Source organism: Myripristis murdjan, chromosome 8, assembly GCF_902150065.1.
Source record: "Myripristis murdjan chromosome 8, fMyrMur1.1, whole genome shotgun sequence".
NCBI lineage: Eukaryota > Metazoa > Chordata > Actinopteri > Holocentriformes > Holocentridae > Myripristis > Myripristis murdjan.
The window spans coordinates 8502581-8509486 of NC_043987.1; positions in this window are offsets into that span (position 1 = coordinate 8502581).

The window sequence follows — 6906 nt, forward strand, 5'->3', positions numbered from 1 at the left end:
GCATTAGTACCGCAGGATTTCCCAAGCATTTCCCTGTGGGAGGAGAACAGGTTGATGTCCAAAGCTGGCTGTTACATCTGACTGCCATATATAATAGCGGATGAATAGCTCCAGTCATCTGAAGACATAGTTGCATGTAATGTGAACCTCTGAGGCTCTTCAAACTTTTTTTTTTTTGCTTGAAGTCAGGCACGGTTCCAGTGTTCGCCGTGTCTAAAACTATTTCCAGATACAGATCCATGACACCCAATACAGCGCGCGGTAACTGGAACCTGTCAGTGTCGTCTGCTGTAGGTTAAAGGACCATGCCAGTGATTTTGTATGTTTAGTGTAATATCTGCAAAATGTATTTACATTTCTGCTAATCTTTTCCCAAAGCAAGCGGTCCTATTTAAAACCAGCCATTGGTTTCCATTCATTCCACCACGATATGAAAATGAACTTTCAGAGACTTCAAACTTTCTTCACACCAGTATTCCATCACCATAATAAAGTCGTCCACGTTAGTTTTCCTAAAAGCAGCAGCACTGTGTTTTGATGATTTGAAACTGGGAAACATTTGCTTTACACAGAGAAGTGTGAGTTCTGTGGTTTATGAATGGCAACAACTTTGTTAACCGCAGAGACAGAGTATTATAAGGAGGCTGTTTCAACCAAAAACTGACATTTGAAAATGTTGATTATATGTTGTGAAATCTTTAGACCCCCATATGATTTGCAAAAATGGTTTGCTGCAGTGTAAGGTAATGCTCTCCTTCCCCCTGTAGCTCACCTCTCTGGAACATGCCTCACATACACACACGGAAACACACATACACACACAGATCCAGGATCAGACAGGAAGCGCCCCCCACCTCCCGGTTCCTGTTTCTCACAGTGTGTGTTTGTGTGTGTATGTGTGTGTGTGTGTGTACTGTACGTTTGTGTCCACACAGGAGAGCAGAGTATTAATTGCCATACTGCAGGCAACTAGTTTGAGGCAGACTGAACGGGCAAGGGGAAAAACTACACAGAGAGGAGAGCAGAGGATACTGGAGGATAGAGGAGGCTACAGGAGAAGAATGAGGCATGGACGAGATAGAGAGAGACAGAAAATCACAGAGAGAGAGAGAGACAGAGATAGTGACAGAGGCGGAGAGATGTGATTGCAGAACAATGCTGGCAGTTAAATTGTTTTTCACACCTCCCTCCCTTTCCTCCAGCCTGCAAGCAGAGGGATGAAAAGAAGGAGAGAAGAGCACTGACAAAACTTATACTTAACCTTGATTTGACCAGGACGCTTGGCTGGGAGTGCGTTCTTGTTCCCAGCAGCAGCTCCAAGCAGACAGAGAGACACAGGGAGATAAGAAGAGAGAACGAGAGAAAAAGAGGGAGGGAGGGAGGTGGTTGATTCTGAAGGCCGTGTAAGTGTAGACAAACCAGTCTGGTGAAGATAAAAGGTCTCTACTATCCCGAACACACACAAACTCGCTCTCTCTCTCTCTCTCACACACACACACCTTACTTTCCATTGCATTTGCATCCTCAGATTTTCATTTATTTGTTTAAGCGCACCTGCCTGAGGGAGAAAGACAGAGTGAAATGGGACGAGAGAGAAAGTGAGAGAAGGTGGGGTCACGCCAAGATTTAGGTCAAGAGCTGCGCCATGTCCAACCACTTTGGGTCTATCTCTTGTTCTCCCTCAAACACACACACACACACACACACACACACATACACATGGTAGAGGTGCCCCAACCCCATAAGTCAACAAGGAAATCGCCGTTGGAACAAGTAGTATGCTGATAAGCGGTCCACCATTATGGGGATCTGAAATTTACACACTCACCCTGGTTTATCAGCACTTTCCCTCTTAGCTGATGCAAGTGCACACAGACACACTCACTAACACATACAAACACACACACACACACATGCCCACGCAGGAACAAACCCAGCATGCACAAAACACACACACACACACACACACACACACACACACACACACACACAATTTGCTTCATCTAACCTTTATCTTCTGTCTAAATACAGTATTTAAGGATCGTGTATGTGTGTGTGTGTGTGTGTGTGTGTGTGTACATTCAGGTATATCTGAGTATGCAGGTGTTTCTGTCATCAACAGTTTTTTTCTGGATTTAGTTGTTTTGTTTTGTTTTTTGCACGAGTTTTGCATGAATACAAAAAGGAGGAAGTGGCATTGAGAACAGAACAGAAACTTATGTGAATTATCCAGATCAGACTGAATGGAAAAGAAAAGATTATTCCAAATTACCTGTGTGTGCGTGTGCGTGTGTGTGTGTGTGTGTGTGTGTGTGTGTGTGTGTTTTCAGTGTGTCAAAGATACTGTTCTATTCACAGTGAGCAGATCCACTGTGATTCATTTGTATGGTAGGAAATACAGTGTTTAGCATTTTCTTTTGTCCCTCAAGTTGAAAACGCCAATGTGTGTGTGTGTGTGTGTATGCGAACTTATATCAGACACTGTGTGACCAAAAATAGTTTGCTATCCTGGCCAATCTTCCTTCCCTTACACAAACATACAGACATGCGAGGATATACAGTCCACACACACACACACACACAAACACACACACACACACTCTTCTGCAACAACTGGCTTTCCTTCCTTGGAACAAAGACATTTTCATTGCAAACACCGCTCCCCTCCTCCCATACACCCATCACAACCAGCAGACACACACACACACACACACACACACACACACACACATAAACAAAGAACATAACAATCCCAGTAGCGCACCCCACACATGAACTCTCACCTCCATCGACCCTGACCTGTGTGTGTGTGTGTTGCTTGGTATCCTCACCTGACCTACCTGACATTAAAGTGCCGAAACCTTCACACTTGACACGGTTTACAGCTCAATATTGAAGGCATGCGAGGTGGCTTACACACACACACACACACACACACACACACACACACACACGCACACCCAGATACACTGGTTATGACTAACCCCAGCACTCCCTCTCAGAAGAATGTGAATTTCTCTTCTCTCCTCCACATATCACATTTGTTATATTTTATTTTTTTTATGTTATTTGTTACATTTGGCTTAATGTCTCTGACATTTCTCCTCTTTCTTATGTGTTAACATCTTTAAAAGGCGACGGATAGAGGGAGAGGTGGTGTCTGAAAGCAAGACTCTGTTCTGTTCTGTTCCGAGGTGCAGAGGAAGATGAGCTCGGTGTCGTATGGAGCTGTTACAAGGACTGCTGTGATGTATGGGCACAGGCCGGGTTCAGGGTGTGTGTGTGTGTGTGTGTGTGTGTGTGTGTGTGTGTGTGGTTAGAGGTTAGGGTTGAGGGGTTGAGGGGCTGTGGGCTGGTGGAAGGAGCTGTGAAGACAGAGTGGATGTCTGGGATTCCAACGGTTGGAGCCTGACCAGAATAACCTCTAAGAACTTCTGAAATTCCTATTGCACTTTTAGTGTGTGTGTGTGTGTGTGTGTGTGTGTGTGTGTGTGTGTGTGTGTGTGTGTGTGTGTATGAGTGTGTGTTGTTTAATGCTTGACAAAATGGCTGGTTGTCATGGTTAGCCTAAATTTAGTGGAGAAGAAATGGGTCCGCCCACCTCAATAGCTAATGCACACAAGCTGAAATGGAGATTAATTTAATCCATAACCATAATAACCAGCTATAATCACTTCAACTGTGCGCAAGGTCTCAAAACTTGATCTAACCTACTTAAAAAAAGACAGCAGGGAGTCAAGTGACACAGACAAAGATGGCCGCCTGTTATTAAAGATGTCTTCTGTTATTAAATTTTGACCCGTGTGAGCGGCGAGCGAGCTACAGGACAAAAAGAAAACCTTACTGTAAAAAAAAATGGACCTGGAGACACTGTGAGAGAGAAATGTGAAATTTGAAAGCTGAAATTTGTCAGGATTGTTAAAGGAGCTGAGAAGACAGACACAGTTTGGTTCCTAAATCACTTTCTGTCCATCGCCCTGGATATTAATCCACCTGCTGGGGGTTTTGAGATGCAGAGAGCCCACAGAATCCAAACATGCTGCCCCACACCCAACGAGAGACTGAGATCTACCACCGCATGTTTTTTGTGATACCAGGACTGATATCAAATTCTACAAGCCGCTAGAGAGAAACAGAGTAATACTAGAAGGGAAACAAGTGATAACAAGCATATTTCGTGCCTGTAGCGCATATTATAATAGTATAAAGAACAACACAACCTGCATAAGGAGGCTCATGGGGTGGGGGATGGGTCAATCAACACAACTGTCTGAGTTTGAGTTTGAAGTGAGACAAGTGTTCATTTCATAGGGCGTTTTCACACCTGAAAGTCCGAACCAAGGTCCGAACCAAACTCCGTGATTCTGTTAGATTGTAATACATTTGGTCCGGTTGGTTTGGTTTCACACTGCAAATAGAGTAACGGACTTTACAAGACAAACATACAGGGGAAATTTATTCGTCTCATTAGAGGACGCATCAACTCCCCATGCACTTCCGCGGCTCATTTTGCTTTGGTTACGCTGAGTTGTTAGGCTGGCCGGCCGGCATCTGACATCAGTATTACTTCCTGTTTACAGAAAATGAATCGAGCGAGCCAGAGCCGGCTTTGGGCATAGGCGGTATAGGCAGTTGCCTAGGGCGCCATCTGTTGGAGGGGCGCCGCTAGTGGCCGGAGGGGCGCCGGCAGCGGTTGTTTACTGGAGGGATACCGGCAGGATTTTATCGGCGTCATAGGTAGAGTTGTCGGCGACATAGGTAAAGCCGGCACTGGAGTGAGCCATCTTTTTCCCGTTCTAATACTTTTGTTGGTATATTGCTACCAGCAGCATCAAGTTAATGAGCAATACATCAGAGTAATTGCTATTCGCAAGATGAGCCTCCTCATCATGCGAAAACTTTATCGAGAGGAGGAGAAAACGGCATACAGTCCTGCGAGTTCTGGCAATGTGTATTCCGGAGAGAAGGTGAGTGTGGGAATATTTTTTAAAAAGATGAGCTGTCAGTAGTGATGAATTAACTTGTCTTTATAGAGCTATACATTTTACCGTGCGACACTTTTCATTCAGCATAATAACGGACACGAGTCGACTAACGTTGCGCCTTGCGTGTCACAGCAACGTTTAACGTTAGCAGGTAAAGTAGCAGTTGATACGAAGGTCCGAACCATACAAACAGTTGTTTTCACACTGCAGAAGGTCCGAACCATGGTTCGTTTGGACCGGACCGAGACTACCTCTTTTGGTCGGACCAAATTTTGGTCCTTTGGTGCGGACTATGGTCCGCGGCACCTTTCACACCTGTAATTTAGGTTCGGATCAAACTGAAAAGTCCAAAAGTCCGGACCAAGCGAGATAGGTGTGAAAACGCCCATAAAGACCTAAACCGAACCTTTCTCTTGTGCCTAAACTTAAGTTTTTGGTTGGCTAAAGCTACTGCAATTTAGCTGTTTGTGAAAGTGGTTTTATCCATCTCTGATAAAGGACAATTCGTGTTGACGGACATGAATTAAATCTGTGTCCACATGCCCGAAAGGCATATCCGTGTTCATGGACGCGACTTTAATTCATGTTCAGGGTTGGAGAGCTTGAGACATTGCAACAGAGCAGCCCACAAATACAAAATGAAGTTCGGCCTGCTGTATTCTGCACTACTAGGCATCAGAGAAGGAGAGGGAGCCTCCCTTGTTTTTTTGATGATGCCCAATGAAACACTGGACTTTATAGAGAAACAGTGATCTCTTTCTCCTCCTCCCTTTGTTCTTTCTCCCTGTGTGAAAGGGGCAGCTCCACTGATTCATTCTAAAATATACATGGGGTAGAAAAAGAAGTAAAGTGTGGTAATAGGTTAAGTGTATCCACCTGGAATGTGAAAGGCCTGGGAGACCGTTGAAAAAGATTTGTTTGAAATCTAAAAAATGTGCTATCGTCTTCCTGCAAGAGACCCGTTTAACTTCTCTTGAATCCAAGAAGCTTTGCAGGGACTGGGTGGGACAGGTACTCTGCAGTGCCAGGTCAGATAAGAGCAGGAGGTGTGGCGACTCTAATTAGCAAATATGTGCAAGTCAAATTGTGTAAAGGAAATCTCTGACGTCGAGTGCTGACCGCTTGCTTGGAAGCTTCAGTTCTCGGAAGAAGTGAGGAGAGACGTATTGGATGAGAAGAGAAACATCTTCAAGAATCTACAAACAATTTCAGCTGCCCTCGATTCAACTCTCCTTGGATCTGCGTCCATATATAGTCCTCGCTACCCTCCGGTCCTCTCTGGGTGTATTTCTCTTATTTCACAAGCATTCCACCATCCTTCATGATCATCTTGTGGTTGGTCCAGCCGAATATTTAAAATGTCAGGGAATGTACTTGTAAAGGTTTCACACTTTTTTGGTCAGTTTGCCCACATCAGGTTAATTGACCCATTCCAAAAGTCATTATGGTTCTATGTAAATACCCCAAGTGTAGAAAAAAAATGGTCATTTGCATCTAATTTCTTTTTGTTCCACTTTGTTTCTGCTTCCTTTTGTCTCTTTATGGAACCAAACATGTCTGAGGTCCATCATATATTATCTGTATGGATGACAAAGGTGGATTTGCATGAGCCGTCACGGAGTGCAGACACGCATACACGCATACACGCATACAAGCCTAACCACAAACACACATACACACACACACACACACACACGCAGGCAGGTTCACACTGCTCACACATGCACACCATGTATTCATCGGGGTGATGACTAACATTTTTGCATGTGTGTCTGCGTGTTATTTTGCATTTTCGTTAGGGGTGGACCTGGGTAGTTTGAGCATGTAGAGTGTTTTAGGTGGACTGTGCCTATTACTGTGCAGCTAAATGCGGATAGTCTGGTTTTACAATTTGAATTTGAAGTATATTAAACAGCTGCAG